At 42.6% G+C, this 22,641-nt stretch overlaps 1 protein-coding gene and 2 long non-coding RNA genes across 3 annotated transcripts in view; 2 read left to right on the top strand and 1 right to left on the bottom strand.

Moving 5' to 3' along the window:
• Nucleotides 1–1,402: 1,402 nt before the first annotated feature.
• Nucleotides 1,403–15,113, bottom strand: LOC125403446 (uncharacterized). The gene is made up of 2 exons (XR_007232956.3): nt 14,999–15,113; nt 1,403–2,634 (listed from the first exon to the last, which is right to left on the bottom strand). It is a non-coding gene; the product is annotated as an uncharacterized LOC125403446 (long non-coding RNA).
• Nucleotides 2,213–4,014, top strand: LOC125403445 (uncharacterized). Its single transcript, XR_007232955.3, has 2 exons — nt 2,213–2,340; nt 3,075–4,014. It is a non-coding gene; the product is annotated as an uncharacterized LOC125403445 (long non-coding RNA).
• Nucleotides 15,114–15,267: 154 nt separating the features above from the next.
• Nucleotides 15,268–22,641, top strand: part of Jak2 (Janus kinase 2) — a 58,907-nt gene continuing 51,533 nt past the window's right edge. Inside the window, exons 1-2 of the mRNA XM_048438791.3 lie at nt 15,268–15,754; nt 16,071–16,154. The gene's annotated coding sequence lies outside the window, so the exon portion shown is untranslated. The remainder of the gene's footprint in view (nt 15,755–16,070; nt 16,155–22,641) is intronic.

Raw genomic sequence — 22,641 nt, 5'->3', positions numbered from 1 at the left:
AATCTCGTCTAGAAATGTAGCACACAAACAATGCTTCTGTCCGAGACATACAAAGCATTAAGGAATAGAGGAAGAACACTCACTGTTATTACCACTTTCTAGATTTTTGAAAATTGGTTCCACAATGGCTGTCTTCAGATGCCTACGGTGTAAGCAGAATTAGCAGGAGTGAGGGGAGATGCTCCAGAGGGCAGATGCTCCAGCCCCAGTTCCCAGTCTGTAATTTTCATGCCATTTTTTTTTTAACAAAGCATAAGACACACAAATAACTACATGTAATTTAAAAATTATGTCCTAGTTAAAACACAGGTGAATTTTATACTTAGTCTTAGATATTGTTGCCTAGATATGCCATTATGTACAGGCAAATATTCCCAAATCGGCCATAATTCCAATCCCCACACATTTTGGGCACAAATATTTAACCTGGAGTGGTCCCTTGCGTGCACTCTCAACTTTTGCCCCGGTTTCACTTCCTCTTTCACACCTGGGAAAGTTCCAACCCTGCTTGAGTTGAACTTTTTATTCTGAACTTTGAGTTGTCGAACCCGGTGTGGGTGGAGGAAAACCCACAACAATGCTGTTGCTGAGTTTCGTGCTAATTTTCTGCTGTCTGGTCGATTTTTATTCTGCCTCGTAAACAGCTAGAGTCCCTGGTCCCTTTACCCCCCGCCCCCCAGCCCCCAGATAACTGCTCCGTGCCTCGCTTTTATCTTTAAAGCCAACATTTCTTCTACGTACCGCCCACCCCGGTTCTCAGTCAGTTGACGATGATCTTCGCAATGTATGGGGGTGGGGATGGACCAGAAAATTAAAACGAATCAACAGTCAGTTTTGTGCCCTTCTAATGCCTTCTCTCCCTTTGCCTTCTGCGGAGTTCTGTGCTGAGGAGAAACTACTCTGAGTTGTCGGGTCGGGTGAGTGGCTGCGGTGACTCTGGCTAGGTCTGTGGCAGCATCTGTGCAGAAGGCCTTCTCCCCCTCCTCCCACAGCCCCGCCAGGCTCTTCATAGCCAATGACTGAGCATGATGAGGACACAGAGCTATTTTCGTTCGTTTTATAAATAGATATAAATCCTTTAAACAATACCCAATATACTGTATGCACTTTGCTGTTATATAATTGTTTCTATCAGCATTTTTTTCTGAATGTTTTCTATATGCTTAATAAATATCTGTTACACTACCAGAATGAATGTGATTTAGGATGAAAATTATCTCCAACTAGAGATTCATACTATCCAGAGTTGATGTGATTATAGTTGAAAGGACACTGACATACTCTGATGAGCTTTTTAAATGTCAGTCTCGCTATAGTCAGTAAATTTTAAATACGTATTTCCTTTAGTCTAGAGAGCCTAATGTGTATTTTTGGAAAATATATTTGTGTTTTGAAATATATATACAATACTAAACCAAATTTATTTCGGTAATTGTAAAAAATTAGAAAGCTAAATGCCCATAAATAGAACTTTCGGCAAATTATGAGCCACCTGTTTCCTGGAGACCGGGTAAAAGTTTAAACAATCAAACAAACAAAGACAAACTGTATAGATTGAAACGAAAGTTCGCCAGGTACACAGCGTGAAGAGCCGGTTACGGAAAGTGCTCCGTAGGATGTCACTTTTGTTTATGGAACTCCAAACTACAGCTGTTGGAAAGGTGGATGGAAAGGCAGCCCAGCAGGTTTGAGAGGCTAGACCTCCGCTCCGTGGTGGGTGGAGACCGATGGGGCGGGAAAGGCCAAGAGGAGTTCGTACCTAGTCTACCGTCTGTCTTCCCAACTGTTTCAATTTCTCCATAGGTATGTCTTAACATTTACTGACAAATTTAAAACAGGAGGGTAGTTTTCTCAACGAATATACATTAAAATCCTTTAATATCGACGGTAGATATGAAGACATACAACAGTAAACTTTCATAAGGCTTAAAATGTGTCTACTTCGGGAATTCCTAAGTTGTCTTAGGGTTTTCCCCAGTCATCCTCCTCACCAAAGCTGATCTCGCTGTAACGCTGCTGGTTCCCACCCAGCAGGCTTCCTGTGTGTCATGAAAGAGCTGACTTGGCATCTGGGCGGGACGCATGTGATACCAAGAGTCCCGTAGTCAAAGTCGGTCTTCCATCACATGGTTTACAGTTGTTCTGTAACAAGTGAAGGGGACGGCAGACCAAGAGAAGCGACAATACAGAAACTGACTTTTCTCTCTCCAGCAGATCGCTCTGACAGTTCTCACGCAGCACTTAGTATGTCAGACAGGGGAGAAAGATGTCCAAGACTTGTCCGGACTTCAGTTTGAGAAGTGCCGTGGAGAATATTACCTCACCAGACTGCCCTAGAAGGTACCACACATTGGCTGACTAAAATCAGAAGAACTTGATTATTTCAGCGTTCTAAAGGCTGGGCCACCTAAGGGGTCAGCAAGGGTCAAGCTTCCTGTGAAGTCCCTGGGGGTGTTGCATCCTTGTTTCTTCCCGCCTCTGACGGCCCCCAGGTATTCTTTAGTGTAGATGTGTCATGCTGATGTGTCTCCCTGCTCCATTTCTCAGAGCCCATGTTCCTGCAAATTCCTAGGAAATTCCCGTCCTTCTCAGGCAGGGTCCACCCCGGTGTCTTCATCTGTTAATTGATTACATCTGCAGAGACAATATTTTCCAAATAAGCAATTCCAAATTCACAGGAACAAGTGGTTAGGACTTCAACACATTTTATTGGGAAACCCAATTCAGTTCATACTAGACTGGCTGAAGTTTGGTCTGTTTTGGATAACGGCTATTAACATATGTAACTCTTGTGTAAGACAGAGTCAGTGAACTTTAAAACACGTCATAGAAATTTATTATACTAATCTCATAAAAGCCCCGAATGATGAAGGCTTTTTTGTTGTTGTTGTTGTTATTGTTTGTTTTTTAAGAATATGACTTTCAGGTAAACAAATTCTGGTATGTGTCATAGTAATGGATCTCAGAATTAGATCAGTGAGAACAGAATCAATATAAAGTAAGCACCCCGAGAAAGTGCTTCCTCAACACCCCCTGCCTCTCCTAAGAGGCCCACATCTGCCTTTCATGATCAGGTCTCACGATGTGAAGGTGTAGAGGCACAGTCTCAAGACTTCAGAGAAAGGCGGCACCCAAGGCAAACAGAGAGAAAGAAAGAGGTCTGAAGATGAACGGGCATTTGCTTTAAGGATGGTGATTTGGGAAGAAGTTTCTTGGACACCACTGTAAAAAGGAGAGAGCTGTCGTGAAGCCACTGTATGAAATAAGTGTTTTACAGGCGTTAAAGGGAAGAGAAGATAACCTGAAGAGATCTGGGGCTCCAGAGCCGGCGTTCTCTTGGGCTGCCCCCCACCTCGCTCCAGCTTCTCCCTCTGCCAGTCAGCTCCTGTGTATAAGATCAAACCAACACTCACTTCAGAGTATAGGGGACCTCACTGTGGGTGAACAGAAAAAGGATGTATGGTCTATGACTCTCAATTCCAAATTCCCTGGAAGGGAACCTCCGGTGTCCACTATGGTTCAATCAAGGGAAGCAGAGAGGCTCACAAACATAGACAATAGAGGCTAGCTATTCCGAATGAAAAGGCCAGGTTTCCGTTTGGGCTTGGTGGCACAGATCTTTAATCCCAGTACTGGGGCAGATTTCTACGAGACCAGGGCTAGTGTGGTCTAGAGAGCAAGTTCCAGGACAGCTAGGGCTATAGAGAGAAACCCTGTCTCAAACAGAGGAGGAGGGGGATTGATTAATAAATAAAATAAAACCTATATTTAGTAGCCTCGCCAACAATTAAGGAAGCTGAAAAACTCGGAGAAATGGCTCTGCAGTTAAGAGCATTTGTTATTCTGCAAAGGACCCAGGTTCAATTCCCAGCACCTGGATGGTGTTTCACAACCATCTGTGACTCCGGTTCTGGGAGCTCAGACAGCCTTTTATGTTCTCTGTGGGCATGGCATGCACATGCCGGCCAAAATCCCATACACAAAATAAAATGAAATAAAAATTTTAAAAAGCCAGGTGTGCTGGTGCATGCTTTTAGTTCCAGCATTCAGGAGGCAGAGGCAGTGGATCTCTGTGAGTTCAGAGATCTGCCTCGTCTACAAAGACTGTTACACAGAGAAACTCCATCTTGGGAAAAAAAAATACACAAAACTACACACACACACACACACACACACACACACACACACACACACACACCCAAAAGGCCAGGTTTTGGAGAAAACGTGTGCAATTAAGTCTCGGAAATCAACACTCTGCAATATCAACGAAACAAGGAAAATTTCTATTTTTATGTTGTTAGTTATGTATATATGTATTTACTTATTTATGCATATATACATATATATGCAATGTGAGTTGCGCTCCCTTGCATTGTAAGAGATGTGGAGGTCAGAAGACAACTTGAAGGATTCATCGAGGTTTCCAGTGGTCAGACTTGGGGACAAGCCCCTTTACATACTGGATATTTGCCCAAATTTCTGTTTTGAACAGTGAATCTTGGAAGGAATTGTTTTTTAAAAGAAAATCCTATTTGTGAACAGGCAACTCGCACCATTTGAAGCCATTTTTTTGTTGTTGTTGACACTGTGTCTATGATCTCAGCTACGCAGGGGTATTGTGGGTTCATGAGTTCTAGCCCAGCTTGTTGTACATAGCAAAACTGAATTTAAAGAAATCTTGTTGTAGTTGTCGAAAGTAGAACAAAGTTGTACTTGATATTCTATGTATTTTGTCAAATAGCTAGCCTGCCTTGAAAGAGCTTACAGAGTGGAAAATTGTTTGGTTCTAACTCACTCTCTGTTCGTGTCAAGGCAAAGAAAGTTCTGCTTGGCAGGTCATCTTTTCCTTTGTGATGTAAAGATGAAACGCATTGAGGACCAAGGTCAGAAGGAGGGTGTACTGAAGAGGAGCTATTTGGTTGATGTAAAGTAAGAAAAGGTGGTTTGCTTGTCTGTTTGCCCGATTCAGACACCCTGCTTCATAATCTTAGGTCTGAAATAAATTAGCCTCTTTCCATAGCTACTAGTTCATTTTTCTCTATTTGGGAAAGAAACGAAATACTTTTTGGACCTCTCCTCAGACCTTTGCGTGAGTCTGTTTGCCAGCCAGAGACGTACTCAAGTCTTTCTTTTGCTTGAAATGTATGCTACCTTTAAGAGTGATGTTTCCTCCGGTGTGGTGCTCCACCCCTGTGACCTCAGCACTCTGGCAGAGCAAGTTCCGACCCAGCTATCCAGGAAGACTCGGCCTCACAATACACACACACACACACACACACACACACACCCCAGTACAACACAACCAACTAAAATAAATAAAGCATAGCAAAATACAAAACAAGCACAACAACAACAACAAAAAAGACATTGTCATTACCTTATTCAGTGACAGTTTTCTTTAAGTGCTCTCTTTCCTTTTCTCTTTCTCTTTGAGACAGGGTCTTACTATGTAGTTGAGGCTTGCCTTGAAGTTGCTATAAAGTCCAGGCTAACTCAAGTTCATGCCTATTCTGCCCCAGTCTTCCATGTGCTGCGATTATAAGCGTGTAACATTGTAACTAGCTATGATCCAGTTGGTTTTTTACATTTTAAAAATCAAAGTGTTGGGAGTTATGTATGGCAAGCTCATGGAATAGAAGATGTCTCCATGAGATATACTGAAAGGGAAAGGTTAGCATAAGGGGGAAAAGTAGACTACTCCAAACAGAATGGAAGGGGGCCTGAAAACCCACAAAAGTAGTGTAGGTTACAGAAAAGAAGCACCAACAGAGACCCAGTCAGGTGGCTATGCTTGGTGGGGGAAGGGAAACGAAAGCCTCATCCAAAAGTTGTATGAGGTCTCCCTGTTGGAAAGAGATCCATAGCGCATAGCCCTCACAGACAGATGTGGGCTTTTGGTGGACGACTCAGCAGTCGAGACACTATCACTCTGTGTGACTCAGAGGACAGGGACCGGGAACTACCCCACGAAGGAAACTATTGCTTAACATTGAGCTTCCCTACAGGCCTGAGTATAGAGACAGCCCCAGGAGAGGGAGACTGACTCTAACTAGTCCCGGCTCTGGGTGTGAGGCAGTCTCTGGGGCAGTTGTGGAGACGGAGACAAGGCTTCCCGACAAGCCACGGGTGAAGGCGGCAGGAGAGAGAAGGGCATAAGGAAAGGTTTGACCTGAGAGAGAGAGGGGGAGAGAGAGAGAGAGAGAGAGAGAGAGAGAGAGAGAGAGAGAGAGAGAGAGAAAGAGAGAGAGAATTTTCATCAATTTCCGTTGATGAAAAGGAGAATAATCCTGGAGTCCGATAGTCCCGCGACCGTGTGTGCATCATGCTTCCAGTCACCTGTCTGCCTCTCATCTGGGCAGAGGAAGAGAGCTCAAGCTCCAGGGGAGATCTTGACACTCAAACTACACCCTGCAGCAGATCAGGACTAGGGGCCTTGAAAGTACAAAGACTGATCCTGAGCTTGTGAGGATCTCTGTGATTTTATTTTCTTCCGCTTCTGGGAGACACCTTCTGCTGGAACACTAGCCACCGAGGGCGTACAGTCTGGAGGGGTCCCAGGAGGGTGGGAGACTCTGAAACAGTATATAAGCAATGCGACCAACGGAGGCCTACCATATGCGGAAAAGGGAGCTACTATGACCGGCACTGGACACTTGCCTGGCCAGGTACAACCACAGCATAAACTATAGGAATGACCACCCCTCCACACCAGGCACGTGAACGGCAGCCTCCAGTCTCCAAGGACAAAGAAGGATGCCGACTCCGCCCCATCCTGTTTTCCCTCCTTTTCTTTCACTTTCTGCAGTATTTTTAAAATACGTTTTACACAAAAAAATTGGTTTTGTTTCTAAATTACTTTTGTGTGTTCACATGATGCTGTTTACATATTTTTCCCCATTACTGGGAAATACTTTTTCTGTTTTGTACTATTTATAAAGTTCTTTCTTTTTTATGGTTTGCTGTCTACTCCTCTCCATTTTTCCTTTCTATTATACGTTTAATGGTCATTTATCTTTCTCATTTCGTGTTTTAAAAACCAATTTTTAGTCCCTTTCCTTCATTTACCTAGTTTTGGTTTTTAACTCTTTTATTATGTGTTTAATATTGAGCTTTTGTGGTCTGTATTCTATTTTACTTTTTCTGATCTCTTGCTCTTTTCTCTTCCCCTCCATACGCTCTTCCCCTCTTCTTCTTTTTCTTTTATTCACTTAGTTTTGTGTCAGGCTTTTTGTTCTTTGCCTGCCTTTCCCACTTTGTTTCTGTTATCTCATTCATTCACCAATTTTGTATTAGTTTTGCCATTTTTGTTTGTTTTATGGACATTGGTGATATATTGATTGGTTTTAATTAGTTTTAAGCATTGTCTTACTTTGTGTGGTTTGATGTTCCTTATATTATAGCAGTTTGTTTTATTTTCTATAAATGGCATTAGGAAGATTGAGACTTCAAAGACAGGTTATTGAATAAAAAGACCCCTAAATAAAACTAAACAAAATATCCAAACCAACAGACATGAAAAGTCACAATATAGAAATATAAATGAAGAATCAAGCAACAGGACTTTTCCTCAACCACTGAATTCAAACATACTGTGACAGATAAAATGTCAGGTGCATTTTTCAAAGATTCCAAAAGCAATGGATGCCATAAAAGATGATACAGACAAGCAAAGGAATTCAACTAGGACCTGAAGAGGAAAACACACACAAACAGAGGAAATGATCAGCAAATGTACAAAAAAAAAAAAACCACCCAACAATATTGATGGAAAACTGAACAACAGAGATAAAAGATAAGGAAGGAAATGGAGATTTGGATAAAACCACACAGTAAACAAACAAATCAAAGTGGAAAGCATCTTTAGAAAACTTAGCCAAGAAAGAAAAGAGCATCCGTGATGGATGGAGGACAAGGTCAAGGAATCACCAAAACCAAATATCCTAAGGAAAAATATGAGCATGGTACAATGTGCAAGAACCCAGGATAATATCAGTGGTCAAAACCCAAGAATTCATGAAGTGGAAAAGGAAAATGAGATATAAAACTAAAGACATGGAGAATCTAGTTGATTAAATTATAACATAACTCCCCTCCCCCAAAAATATCTAGAGAAAGTGATAGACATCCAAATGCAAGAAGAATTTCAGAATTCCAAGTAGATATAGCCAGAGAAAAGTCATTATTCTGTCACATCGTCAAGGTGTTAGGACTACAAAGAAAAGAAATAATATTGAAGGTTTTAGGGAAAATGCCAAACATACAAAGACAAACATGTTTTAATAACATCAGATCCCTTAGCAACAATCTGAAGACAAGCAAAGTATGGACAGTATATGTCAAGCTCTGAAAGCAAGCGACTGCCAACCAAGATTGCTATCTGCAGTGAAGCTCTCTTAGCTTTGATAGAGAAGTGGACTTGTAAGACAAGCACAAGGCAAGCATATGACTAGCAAGTCAAAAATGCACAGCAAAACAGAGCACAGCTAAAAACACCCCCAAGACGTATTATACACAGAGGAGGGAAAAAAAGTCTTAATCAAGAGAGTACAGGAAAGAATACATTTACTGAGAGGAATGAACAAGAAAGAGTCAAACAGGAATCCAGCACGCCAGCCCAAGGCACTAAACCAACTATCAGCAGAGGAGGAACACACTTGGCAACACAACCAAAAACTACAAGGATTAATAAACACCTCTCAGTAATCACCTATTACAGATTACCCCAGATTACCAATAAAGAGATGCAGACTTACTGACTGGGTTAAAACATTAGCTCCAAACATCCGGTGTCCCCAAGAAACATCACTTGCCAGCAAAAGACGCCCACAGACCGAGAGTCTGAAGATGGGAATCAATCAGTCAAGTGAATGGAAACTGAAAACACGCTGTCACAGCTCTTCTGATGTCTGATAAAGTAGAGTCCAAACCAAACTTAGTCAGAGGAGATACAGAAGGAAATACTTCATCAAGAACATATAGAAGATACAAACATATATATATGTATATATATATATACATACATATATATACATACACACACACACTGAATGTAGGCATGTTCAATTTTTTCAGACAAACACTAGTCAACATAAAAGTTTAGATAAATCCTGATACAGTACGAGAGGTGATTTCAGTGACCCAATTACATATCAACAAAGGTCATTGGAAAGGAAAACTAATAAAGAAAAGTCATAGTTAAACTACACTACTGATTGAAGGACTTAAGATATATATATATTATTCCATCCAACAGATACAGAATATACATCAGTAGCCCTTGAAACCTTCTCAAAAACAGACCTCATTCTAGACCAGACAGCAAGTCCTTTTTAAAAAAATAATTTACTTTTCTTTTATGTTCAATAGTGTTTTTCCTGGATGTATGTCTAAGTGAGAGTGTTAGATCCCTTGGATCTGGAGTTACAAACAGGTGTGAGCTTCCATGTGGGTCCTGGGAACTGAACCCCCATTCTCTGGAAGAGCAGCCAGTACTCGTAACCACTGAGCCATCTCTCCAGTCTCGAGAGAGCAAGTCTTAGCAAATAGAAGAAAATCAAACTAATTTCCCATATCTTATCAGATCATACTGCAACAAAATGGGAAATCAGTAGCAGAATAAACCACAGAAATGGCAGAAATACTTGAGGCTGAATGCTATCTTTATGAAGGACCAGTGGGTCATTCAAGAAATAGGGAGGGAAATTTTTAGAAATTCTCAAAATCAAACAAAAATGAAAGCACCACTTATCAGTATCTTTGAGATAGAATTATGGCAGTTCTCAGAGGAGAGTTATCGCTCTGAGTATTTACATAAGAAAAATCAGTATGACAGTAGATACATGACCAAATGATAGATCTGAAGAGCGCAAAAACAAACAAGAGAAGCCAAACCCCAAAGCAGTGAACAGCAAGAAATAATAAAGATCTGAGCAGAAATTAATGACATGGGGACTCAAAGAACAGTCCATAAAATCAGTCAGACAAAGAGTTGCTTCTCTGGAAAAATAAACAAAGTTGCCAAATCCATATCCAAGTTGACCAAAAAAAAAAAAATTGCAAGAGAATACTCAAATTAATGACATTAGAGATGAAAAAACTGAATGTTACAACAGAATCCAGTAAAATCCAGAGGATCATTAAGAAATACTTTGAACATTTGAATATCAAAGAACCAGAAAATCTAGAAAAAGGGATAAATTCCTAGGCATATATGACATACTAAAATTAAATCAAGAAGATATAACCAACTCTACAGCTCTATAATAAGCAACAAGATTAATGCAAAAATTAAGTCTCTAATGATGGAAAACTCAGGGATGGAAGGATTAACTAATGAAGTCTGTCAAGAAAAGGCACTGCCGAATATCCTCAAACCAGTTGTTTTTATAATTAGAAAGTAAAGAAAAACAGCACTATGAAACAAGTATTACTCTGATATCTAAAACGGGAGAGGACACAAGAACAAATCAGGAAACTATAATTTCCATGATGAACACACATATAGAAATCCTCAATAAAATTCTTGAGGACGTAAAGCAGAAAAATAGCTCAGGCGGTTCTGCCTATAACTATACTTCCAGGGGAAAATAATGCCCCTATCTTGCCTCAGGCATTTGCATGCATGTGTCATATATATACACATGAATAGAAATAATAAAAAACATTTTTACATGCTTAAGAACTCATTATATAAATACACATCAGGATGATTCCATTTGATCCAATTTGTTTCATTCCAGGAATGCAAGGTTGGTTTAATACACCCAAATCAGTAAAGATAATACAGAACATAAATATTATCATTTTATTAGATGTAGGAAAATCCTTTGATGAAGTTTCATATCCCTTCATGAAGCATAGCCCCCAAGAAACTAGTAATTGAAGGAACATAGCTCAACATACTGAGGGCTATGTACAAGAAACCTATAGCCAACATTAAAGGGAGAAGACTGATGTCTTTGCCTCTAAAACCAGGAAGAAGACAAGGGTGCTGCTCTCGAGTCCTACTCCAGTGTTCAAATCTCAGCTAGAGCAAAAGACAAAATAGAGGAGCGAAGCAGACATGAAGAAGAGGGAAGAAAGCCTTTTTGCAGACAACATGAGCCTAGGCTTAAAAGACCCAGTGACTCCACCAGAAAACACTTAGACCTGATAAATACTTTCATCAGTGAAGCAAGATACAAAATAAACACCTGGAAATGAGGAGCTTTTTTATATGCCAATATTGAGCTTGCCAAGGTTATTAAATCAAGGGGAAAATCCTATTCACAAAGCTCAGGGGAAAAAAAATGCAGAAATAAACCTAACCACCCAGCCAAAAGAAACTAAAGACTCTAATGCTTCAAGAGTCCCAAGAAAGAAACTGAACAATACACCAGAATCAGAAAGACCTCTCATGTTCTCAGGGATTGTCGGAATTCATATAGAGGAAATGGTTATATTACTGCAAGTTATATACAAACGCAACACAACTTCCATCAAAATTCTGATTAGCATTCTTCTGTTTTGTTTTGTATTGTTTTGTTTTTCGAGACAGGGTTTCTCTGTGTAGCTTTGAAGCCTGTCCTGGCACTAGCTCTGTAGACGAGAGTGATCTTGAACTCACAGAAATCTACCAGCCTCTGCCTCCTGAGTGCTGGGATTAAAGGCAGTGCCACCACCGCCCGGCAACTACAATAAACTCTAAAATCCTACATCAGATAAGGAGTTTACATCTAAAACATATGAAAAACTGAAAAAGATAAATATCAAAAGAACTCAGCCAAACAATTGGCTAATGAACTGAGTATACAATTTTCAAATTTTCAACTATAATCATCCACTGAATATTTGAAAAACTGTTGAACATCCTTAACCATGAGGGAAATGCAAATTAAAATTGCTTGGAGACCCCATCTCACCTCGGTCAGAAAAGCTGTCATCAGGAAAACAAACAAGAACAGACACTGGTGAGGTGTGGGGTAGGGAAAACTCCTGTACACTGCTAGCAGGAATGCAAGCTCATGCAGCCACCATGGAAATCAGTGTGACTGATAGTCCCTTAAAAAAGTAAAAATAAAACTACCATATAACCCAGCTGAACCACTCCCAGGCACATACCTCCAAAGACTTGCGCATCTGCGGTTTTTGCTGCACTGTTATTTATAATAGCTGGGAAGTGGAACCAGACCAGATGCCCATCCACAGGTAGGTGGACAATGGGAACACAGTACACACACACAGATGAAACTGTGACATTTGCAGGAAAATGGGCAGAACTGAAAAGTACGCTGTTACATGAAGTAAGCGAGACTATGAACGACAAATATCCTCTATGTCCTCTCCTCTGACGTGTGTGTGTGTGTGTGTGTGTGTTGAAAGGAGAATGGGCACGAGAAGGGAGGAAGAGCTCTTGAATGGGAAGAAAGGGGAAGGGGTAATCGGATAAATATGACGTGGAAACAGAAGCAGGCACTATTTAAGGGGAGGGAAAGGACTGGGATGAGGGGTTGAGAGAGGGGAGTGGGAGGAGAAAATGTCAGAAGAAAGCGGCAACTCCTATGTATTACAATGTTATAATGAACCAGGCGGTGGTGGAGCACACCTTTCGGGAGGCAGAGGCAGGTGGATCTTTGTGAGTTCGAGGCCAGCCTGGTCTCCAAGAGCTAGTTCCAGGACAGGCTCCAAAGCTACAGAGAAACCCTGTCTTCTTGAAAAACGAAACGAAACAAAACAAAAAGTTATAATGAGATTCATTACTTTATATTGTTTAAAAATTAATAAAAATACAGCAACACTACAGATCCCTGAATCTGTCTCCATTTATAACTCTGCTTTTAGCATGGTCTGCTATGCAGTTCCTTGAGGTGCAATTGCAATCAAAGAGTTAGATTACCGATAAAATGTAGCGCTTTGCATATCTCTGGGCTTGATGGTGTACGTAAATTGGTCCTTCCCTGGCCACAACAGGCATTTAATAGCTGTGCTTAACGACTTTGAAATACTTTCCCTCCAGTCTACAAAATGTCTCTAAAAGTATGATGATCCTATTATACTCAATCCTCATATTCTGATGAGAAAGGTATATTCTTCACTATATGGATAAACAGGAAGTTTGGGAAATTGAAATGACTGTCTTGGTAAAAGCCTTGATTGACATCTGGGCCACCTGGTCACTATTGCAAAACTTCTTCCTTGGATTTATTATGTGTCTGAGTGTTTTGTCTGGATGTATGTGCACCACGTGTATGCCTGATATCCGAGGAGGTCAGAAGCCTTGGATTCAGTTCCAGAGGATCCCAAGTTACGGATGGTTGTGCGCTACCATGTGGGTGCTGGGAAACCTTGGTCATAGATTTTTCAACATAGGTTTGCTTTGTTTGTTTGAAACCAAGTTTTGCTGTGCAGATCAAGCTGACCTTGAACTCAGAACCTTCTTGTCCCAGCCTCCCTCTTGGCTATAAAAAGATTGAACTCAGGGGCTGGTCTAATGTTCTGGACTCAGTCTTGTTACTGTTTGGGTGTGGAAGGCAGCTCTGCTACCACGCTCCAGGGCACTGGAAAGACAGAATCTTGCCCCCTGGCTCTACACCCAGTGCCACAGCTGACAGCTGGTTACAAATTTTTACTTTTAGTCTGGCCATCCAAAAAGGCCTAAATCTACATGTCTTATCATCTACCACTGATTTGTTTCTCCACGGGGTTTGGAATGTCCTAAAAGATTTTGTCCAATTCCTCGGAACTCTCCCTTATCTTTATCAGAATGGGGGGAACTCTGTGAAAAGATTATCTGGCGGAGCACATCTCTAGCTACGGCACGACTAGGAATCATACCAAAAGCTGGAAAGATCGCTGGTACAGAGAGTAAAAAGGGCTCAACATCAAGACTGGACCGGGTCAGTCCTGCTTTCCTGAAAGCGGCTTTCACTCTGAGGACAGACAGATTTCTTAGTTTTACTGTGTGGGTTGATAGAGGATTTGAACCCTATAAGTTTATCAACAGTCATCTGTCTTTCTTTGTCCACCTTATCTTTTTGCTGTGGTGACGTGTACTTAAAGCCCAGCATTCCCCAGGCAGAGGCAGGAGGATTTCTGTGAGTTCGAGGCCAGCAAGTGCTGCCCACATACTGAGACCTTGATTCAAAAATAAAGGAAAAAGAAAATAGACGACTAGATGTAAGATCTGAATAACAGCACGGTGTATGTAAGGTGACATAGGCATTATGAATGCTGCATTTCGGTCGCCAAACCCAGGACTAGGAGTAAAAAAGGTCCTATACGGAATGGCCCCAGCTACTTCCTTGTCCTCTTACTAAATGTCCCTCTCCTTTTACTGTTTTCCGTAGACAATTCTTTAAAAGTGCCAAACACATTCCCTTCTAAAACTTTGTCGTTGCTAGTTCCTTTCTTGTAACTAGATAGTTCCAGGACGGGGCCATTCTCAACCTTCAAATTGCTGCTCAAATGTCACTCTCGGAGGTCCTTCCTGGTCATCCCAAAATAACATCTCCACTCACTTTCCTGTGTGTGTACATGTGACAGGCAATCACACGCTCAGCGCGGTGAAGATTTAAAGCCTGTAATGTGGCTTTTACGAGACTACAAGCTTCAGCAGGACACAGAAAGGAGGTTGCTTTCGTCTCCTATCCTTGGGCGTCTGATGCCTCGCAGGTGGTCAGTAAATTCTTGAATGAATGAACGTGGCTCTTTGGGACCTCAGGAGCCTCTTCTCCTTCCACCCCCTCTCCTTCCCAGAGGTGGTAGCTGCCCAAAGTCAAGCGCTCGGGTCTCAAGGGTCCGGCGTAGGGTGGCGCGTACCCTTGGACCAAGCGATTGTGGCAGGGAGCTGCAGGCGCGTGGAAGCGAAAGGAGAAAGGGTGCGGCAGGATCGGGGGAGGAAAGTCTCCGAGGAGGCAGCGGCCGCCTACACTATCAGCCCGGGTGCACCGGGGCCTTCCCGGCCTGGCTGACTCATTCCCAGCCGCCTCCTCGGCCTGCGGAGCGGAGACCGCATGCTCACCCAAGGCAGCGCCAGTCCGCACCCATCCCGCTCCTCCTCCTCCTCCTCCCGCGCTCAGGCCCGGGGCTGCCCCGGGAATCTCCACGAGCTCCTCTGCTTCCCGGGAGTCCGTAGCCTCGGCCCTCCCCCTCCCCGCCCCCAGCCCGGAGGAGCGGCCCCGCGGGCGGCGCAGGCGCAGTGGGGCGTATCCTCCGCCCCCCCCGCCCCTCCCCTCCACTGGCTCGCCGGCGCCCGGGTCCGCTGCGCTAGGCCGCCCGCCCGAGGCAGCACCGGCAACGGAGTCCGCAGCGAAGGGGCGGCTGAGTCCGCGTCGTGAGCCTAGCTGAGGGGGCGTGCGGCCCCGGGAGGGCGGAGACGGGCTCGGCGGCCGCGCGCGGTGGGCGTGGCGTGGGCTGCAGGAAGCAGAGGCAGAGCAGAAACGGGGCAGCCGCGGCCGCCGACGGCCTCCCGCCGTGCTGACGGGCTGGGCGGGCCCCGGCTCTGGGCGAGCTCGCGCGGCTTCGGCGTCTCGGCCGCGGCCCCGGCTCCGGAGGCGCCCGTCGGGGCGAGGGTTGCTGGCGGCTGTCGGGACCGCCGCTGCGGGATGTGAGTGCGGGCCGAGCCCGTGCGGGAGGGCCCCCGAGGGCCCAGCCTGGCGGCCGCTCGCCCCTACACCCGGCCCGGGGGCTCCCTTGACCTCGGCCCGCCCGACGCGTCGCGGAGGAGCAGCTCCTGCGCGCCTCGGGGCACTCCTGTGTGGCTCAACCCGTGTCGCCGGTGGGTTCAGACCCTGGCTGCTGAATGGGGGTGTAGGGGGGGGGGAGCGGTTCTCCCTGCGATCCCTCCTCCTGCTCCCCACTTTGCCCCTGTTACTGGCAGGGAACTTTAAAGAGGGTTTCCAAGCAGCCTAGGAAGGAGTGTCTGGCTGCTGATAAATGTATGCATCCTCTTGTGCCCTAGAACCAGATCCTTATCCTTCCTTATCCTTCTGTAAATTTTTCTAGGCATCTAAACAGTTCGGGGGTTGTGGGGAGGGGGAGAGCATCTATTTGCCTTGGGTTTCTGAGGTTGTGACTGCTGCTTCTGTTTTTAGGTTCCAGAAGCAGGCCACGGGAACAAGATGTGAACTGTTTTTTCCTCCCCAGAAGAAGAGGCCCTTCCTTTCCCTCCCGCGACGGTGGGTGTGCGAGCTTTCTTGGGGCTGTGTGGTCGCTGCAGTTAAAAACAAGGGTGTCTGCGATCTGCGAGCCAGTGCCTGCTAAGGCGGCTGGATGTTTATGTAGAACAGCAGAGCTAATTGTTGCTTACTCCGAAGATGGTAGCGCTGAACTTTTCCTGTTGCTGTGGGAGAGTAATTGGTATTTATTGTGTCTCTTGGATCCTTTAAGAAACATTCCTTGTTGGTTTAACAGTGTGGCTTTGCGGAGAAAATAATTTTGCTTGGGTGTCTGCTGTCACATAGAATGCTTCCTGTATTCACCTGCCTCAGCTTGCTATGTTGGTTGAATGTTACGCAGCCTACTTTCCGGTTATTAATCTGTCAGGGGAAACTCCTTTTCTCTGAATGAAAGGATAGGAGAGGAGCCGCTGAGTGTGTCACAGAGGGAGGGAAAACACAAGTGGGAAGAAGGGAACCGGAGGTTGCTTTTGGTTTCATAATAGGTTTGTACAAGTGAAGCTGTTGGCTTACTACAAATATTCTGATACAATTCCCAGCGGATTTGAAAATGAATCATCAGTTCTTGGTCCAGTTTCTCCATGTTCTTCACCTGTTTACCACCCATTCCAAGTGTCAGGAAAATTTGGTTGTGTGTGAATGTGCTCGGCTGTGCTCCATCTGCAGACTGGATGTGTCCAGGACTTACTGTCCTGAGAGTACTATCCAGTAATTCTACGAAGCATTTACCTGTACAGGAAGGCTGCAGGATGTGTTGGCTAGATGAGCACATAGATTTAGTTTTACTTTTATGGAGTATTGTGGAACTAGTTCTGTAGACCAGGCTGGTCCTAACTCAAGAGACCTGCCTGTCTCTGCCTCCCTGGTGCTGGGATGAAAGGTGTGGGCAGCCACGAACCACCACCTGGCGTGGATTTGTTTCTTTCGGTGTCTTTTCCTTTGCGATTTGAAGGTGCCTTGATCATGGAAAGCAAACTTACGTGTTTCTCTACTTCCCTCAAATAGGCTATTCTTGAAAGCTGGGATCCTTTCCTGGCAAAGTTGGAAAGAGCCCCGACTTCCGAGTTAGGTCTGAATGTGCGGACTTGTTTTAGAATAATGGTGTGTTCAGTACCTTTAACAGCTATATTCCCGACAGTTTACTTTCTTAGGTGATGGTGTGAAGATTGATATGATACGTGCAAAGTAGTAAATGGTTTGGCCACTTTTTGAAAGTCTTAGCCCCTCGTAGCTGGGCAGGTAAAGAAGATGGATGGTGCATTGGTGATCTGCCAGTGGCAATTCTTCATTACAGTAAGGGGAAACTACATCTGATGTATTTACAGCCTATGTATGGAAGGGTTTGCCACCTAAGCCCCATTTTGCTGCCCTCTTGTGGATAACTGTGCAAAGAATTTTCTTTTGCTCCTCCTCCATAACGTTGTTTTCCCTTTTTAGGCTCCTTCCTTTAGTTCTCAGTTTCCCAAACTGTGTTCCAGGTGCCTAGAGCACCAGTGACCTCCAGCTTCCTGCAGCTACTTGGGGTATTTTCAGGGTTCAAAAGCTCCGTCCATTTCTACAATGCTGTGTCTTTGTAGAGCTCTATTTTCAGAGTTTACTATGTGAATAGCAGCAACTTAGTGTGTGGCAGTTAGTGTGGAACAAGAAACGACAGTGTGGCAGTGCTGAGGATGGTGCCAAGGTCTGCAGGCTTGTCGGTGCCCCAAGTAAATGCGAACTTGTTTGAGCCTACATTACTATTTCCTTGGCTTAAAAATGTCATGAAGAAATTGCTGTCTTTCATGAGTCCCCAAATGAAGATAGTTTGGGAACATCTTCACTTGATTCCAGTAGGCTTTTCTGATATTTTTGATTCAAAGCTAGTAGCAGTTCATAATGGCTTAACATAGTACTTCTAATAATGCCGGTATGACTCCTGCTAGTTTCTCACGTTATAAGTATTCCTCTTGTGTACGTGTTACTATACTCGTTTCATAGCTTTTTAAAAAATTCTGCATAGGTCTCTTACCATTATGTTTTTAATTAATCTTTTTGTCCCAAACGAAAACTATTATAGTACTGCTATAATGGATCTTGAGTGTCCCTCAAAGGCTTTTGTGTTAAAACCTTTACTACCAGGCTTTGGCTTGCCGGAGATCATGGACTAATGGACGGAGGGGATATGCTGAGATGCCGACATCTCTGATTGCTTCCCTGCTGCCATGGCAGCCAGGCCTCTACTTTTCTCATTTTAATAATACTTTGTTGGTCAAAAAGACAGTTTTTGAGCCCTCTGCATTTTCCTACAACTACATAGAGCGATCGCCTTATGTTTGTAGGTCTGTGTCACTGTAGATGAGACTCGCCAGTATACCCTAGGAAGAATCTCCTTTCATAGTGTTCAGTGACATTTTTCCTCACTTTGGGCTAAGTCTATTCTGACGGTCTCCTTGAGGCTTTATTAGGTCTTTATTCGATTTCAAGACAGATTTTATGTGGATCCTCATCTCTTCCCAGTTACTGTAGAGATGTTCCTTAATTACATACAGGACTCGTTGGAATATATACTGTTGGGCTCTGTCTCCAGAGTTTCTGTCTCAGTAGGTGTGGAGTGGAACTGTTGCCTTTCTTACATGTTTCCAGGTGAGACTGTAATTTTGATCCTGGAACCACTACATTTCCAGAATCACTGATTCAATTTAGGTTGGCAAAGTTTTTCTGTTAAAGACCAGATAGTATTTAAACTCTGTTGGTGCCTTTGTAATGCAGAAGCAGTCCTAGGCAGTCCATAAAAATAACTGACCTGCTGTGTTCCAGTAAAGGTTTATTACAGAAAGAGTAACTGACTGAATTTGGCATGTAAACTGAAATACAAAAATTCCCAATGTACGTAATTGCATAACACCACATTCTTGTGAGTTATTGCTGTTTTTTTCATTCATTTAGTTTAGAGCAAAACTTATTGAAAGAACTGTTTGTCTTTTTAAAATTCTCTCTTAAAATTTATTTTCTTGAGCAAGTAACACATTTAATTTTTATGATTCAAAAGTAGTATTTTTGTTCTTGTGTTATTTTGCTTGTGAAACAGAAGAGGGATTTTGTTGGATTAAAAATGGTGTGTGTTCCTGATTGCAACACACAGATATGCCAAGTTAGTGTAGAAACAAACACTAAATGCTCTTTATATCTCTACTATAGTGTTTTTAGGTGCTCTGATTCTAGCCAGCTGGAGATATAAAAATTATAAGCTGATTATTTAACTAGCTTTCAATTCCGATTTGAAACCTGTATGTTCCAGGACCATGTTGTACACATTCTTTCTATATTTTTTTACACCCAGTCCCTGTGAATAATGTTGTGCTTTTTGTTGGTTAAATTTTCTTTTACTCAGTCTTTATTATGTGTATGTGTGTATGTGTGTGTGTGTGTATGTGTGTGTGTATGTGTGTGTGTATGTGTGTGTGTGTATGTGTGTGTGTATGTGTGTGTGTGTATGTGTGTGTGTATGTGTGTGTGTGTATGTGTGTGTGTATGTGTGTGTGTGTATGTGTGTGTGTATGTGTGTGTGTGTATGTGTGTGTGTATATGTGTGTGTGTATGTGTGTGTGTATGTGTGTGTGTGTGTGTGTGTGTGTGTGTGTGTGTATGAATGCTACAGGTATACAGGTGCCCTGGAAGGCCGTAGGAGGGCATCACATCCACTGAAGCTGGACTTACAGCTGCAGCAGACAGGGCAGGTAGAAATCAAACTTGGATTGTCTGGAAGAATAGGAAGCTCTTTAATTCTGAGCCGTGTCTCTTCAAATTCTCTTCCATGGAAAGATCTAGTCCATATTTTAGCTGTGTATGACATATCTAAAAGCTTTCTCTAATTATCATGATCATTCTTGTCACTTTTGCTGCACTTCAATTAAGAATTTAGTATTAGATTATACCTTAACTGAATGAAAAGTACAGGCTTTTAGGAATTTTAGATTTATTAATTACAGAAACGAGGATGGTAAGATTCCCTAACTTACATAATTAGTTTGCAATAAGAATGGATTAGAAGTTATTTTTAGTTCTCTTGGCTTCTGGTTTCATACTTTCGCCAATCTATTATGTTATTTTCTCATTGTCATTTGTTTGAAAAGTCAAGTGTTTTAGAATTCTATAATGTAGGAGTAATTTGGATGATATTAGATTCTAAAATGATTGTATTGGAGGTGTTTACATATATGTGTGTATGTACATACATAATTAAAATTCATAATTGCTCCTATTTAATTTTCATTTATTTGACATCATTTTGGTGCCAGGGACCATGAATGAAATAATTAATGAAACATTATGCTTCTCACCTTCAAGAAACTTTCAGGGCTGGAGAGATGGCTCAGAGGTTAAGAGCATTGACTGCTCTTCCAAAGGTCCTGAGTTCAATTCCCAGCAACCATATGGTGACTCACAATCATCTGTAATGAGGCCTGGTGCCCTCTTCTGGCCTGCAGGCATACATGGAAGGAATGCTGTATACACAATAAATAAATAAATAAATAAATAAATAAATAAATAATTGAAAAAAAAGAAACTTTCAGTCTAGTGATGAGAGAAAAATCAGTAAACAAAAACATAAACGTCTGGGAAGTCTGAACTGATGGCTGCTGGGTAGGGGGAGGGACAGCTGGAGAGGGAGGCTGAGAACTTTGGGAGAGATGATGATTTCTAAAGGATTTTGGGTGACGTGTATGAGCGTGGTCCAGACCATGACGACATTGTTCATTTCATTTTATAGGAGGAGGGAATCCTGTAAATATAGATCAGAAATAACTTAGATGCAAGTTCAGAATTAAGTATTTGAAACTACATGCATTTTAAGAACTAGAGAATTTGCAGTCAGTAACTTAGAGCGACCTGTCTCCTCCCACAGTGTGTTTTGAGTTTGCCTTGCTTTTAGTGTTCTTTTTGGTTTCATATATGTACATATGCCTTAATTCAGTTTTGTTCAGCTTATTTAAAATCTTATCCCAAAGCTTACAGTTTTCTACAACTTCCCATTCTGTTGTTAATATTGGTTTTCTGTAGAGTGACTGGACCCCAGTATTTACTCATTTTCTCCATAATTTGATTGTTTGAAGGTTTGTGTGCTTTGTTATGACTTTGGAAGTGGAGGTGCAGTATGTATGTGTTTGTGTGTGTTTTAGTTTCTCTAGGGTGACTACAAAAATTGATCCTCAAAAGCCATTCAAGAGGGTTAAATAACAGTGCTGAGATGTGGTTTACATGGTGCTGACGTGTGTACAGATGCTACAGCGGCGCTGTCAGATAAAACGAACACAGCAGAGCACAGCAGAGCACAGCAGAGCACAGCAGAGCTACTGCAGTGACACCCGCCGCAGTGTGTGTGTGTGTGTGTGTGTGTGTGTGTGTGTGTGTGTGTGGTGTCTCAGGGGGGTTGAAGTGTGCTAAGGATTAAGGTGAAGTGGAGAATGGTGAAATGTACTTGCAAACTACATTTCAAGAAAGATAGTTATTTTAAAATTTAAAACAATTCATTTGATTTCAGGAATTTTTATTTATTTTATTTTATTTTATTTTATTTTGAGATGTCTGCCTCTGTAGCCCCAGTTGCCCAGGAATTCAACAGGTAACCTAAACTGACCTCAGCCTCATGGTGATCTTCTTGCCTCAGTCTCTTAAGTGCTAGGGTCACAAGCATGAGACACCACACCTGGCTTTGAAGTCTGAAGTTTGAAAGTGAAGTTTTATTTGAAGTAGCCCAGCTCTAAGTGTACAGCCTGACCAGTGTGAGAAACAAGCTCATCGGGATCTGCCACCAGCCACCAGTCACAGCAGGACTGTCTGCCTCCTGCTTGTTTTCTCCTCCCTCCCGGCCACAGTCCTGCCACGCTAACCATTGCCCTAACTGTCAGCATAAGCAGGAACAGCTGAGAGATGTGGAGGTGGCCTGAGAGGCTCCTATAGTAGACAAAGATTTCTGCTAATAGGAATCAGAGAGAATGACAGAATGGTAACTTTTGAATACCTGGTTGCTTGGATTTGCCTGGAATAGAAAGTATGGACTTGAAGCTTTTGATTAAAAGCATACCGGAATTTTTTTTTATCAGGATAAATAAAAATAAGCTAGCACCATTACCAAGAAACTGTCAAACTTTGCTGCATTAAACAAAACCAAAAGTCTTAAATTGCTAGATGGAAAGACGTGGCGGCTCAGTTGACAGCAGACGGTAACTGTGCCAATCAGCAGTCGACACAGAGAGCAGTGCAGATAGAAGTTTCAGAGTAAGGGAAATTTTTTTTCAAAGACATTGAAAAAAAACACATGAAGACTGACTACTAAAAGATACTTTTCTGCAGGAAGAAATGAATCCAGAAGGAAGTCATAGAATCACAAACACTGTGAACACAAACAGATGTATTTAGCAAAATTACTCTTTAGCACTAACAATCTACTTTAATTGACCTTGTATCTGTTCAAAAATCAACTCTTATCTTTGTTATCTTTTCCATT

This window comes from Myodes glareolus, chromosome 7 (genome assembly GCF_982192425.1).
Source record: "Myodes glareolus chromosome 7, mMyoGla1.1, whole genome shotgun sequence".
Lineage (NCBI taxonomy): Eukaryota > Metazoa > Chordata > Mammalia > Rodentia > Cricetidae > Myodes > Myodes glareolus.
Note: the sequence above shows the minus strand (reverse complement) of the source record. Positions and strands in the feature narration are given on the sequence as shown.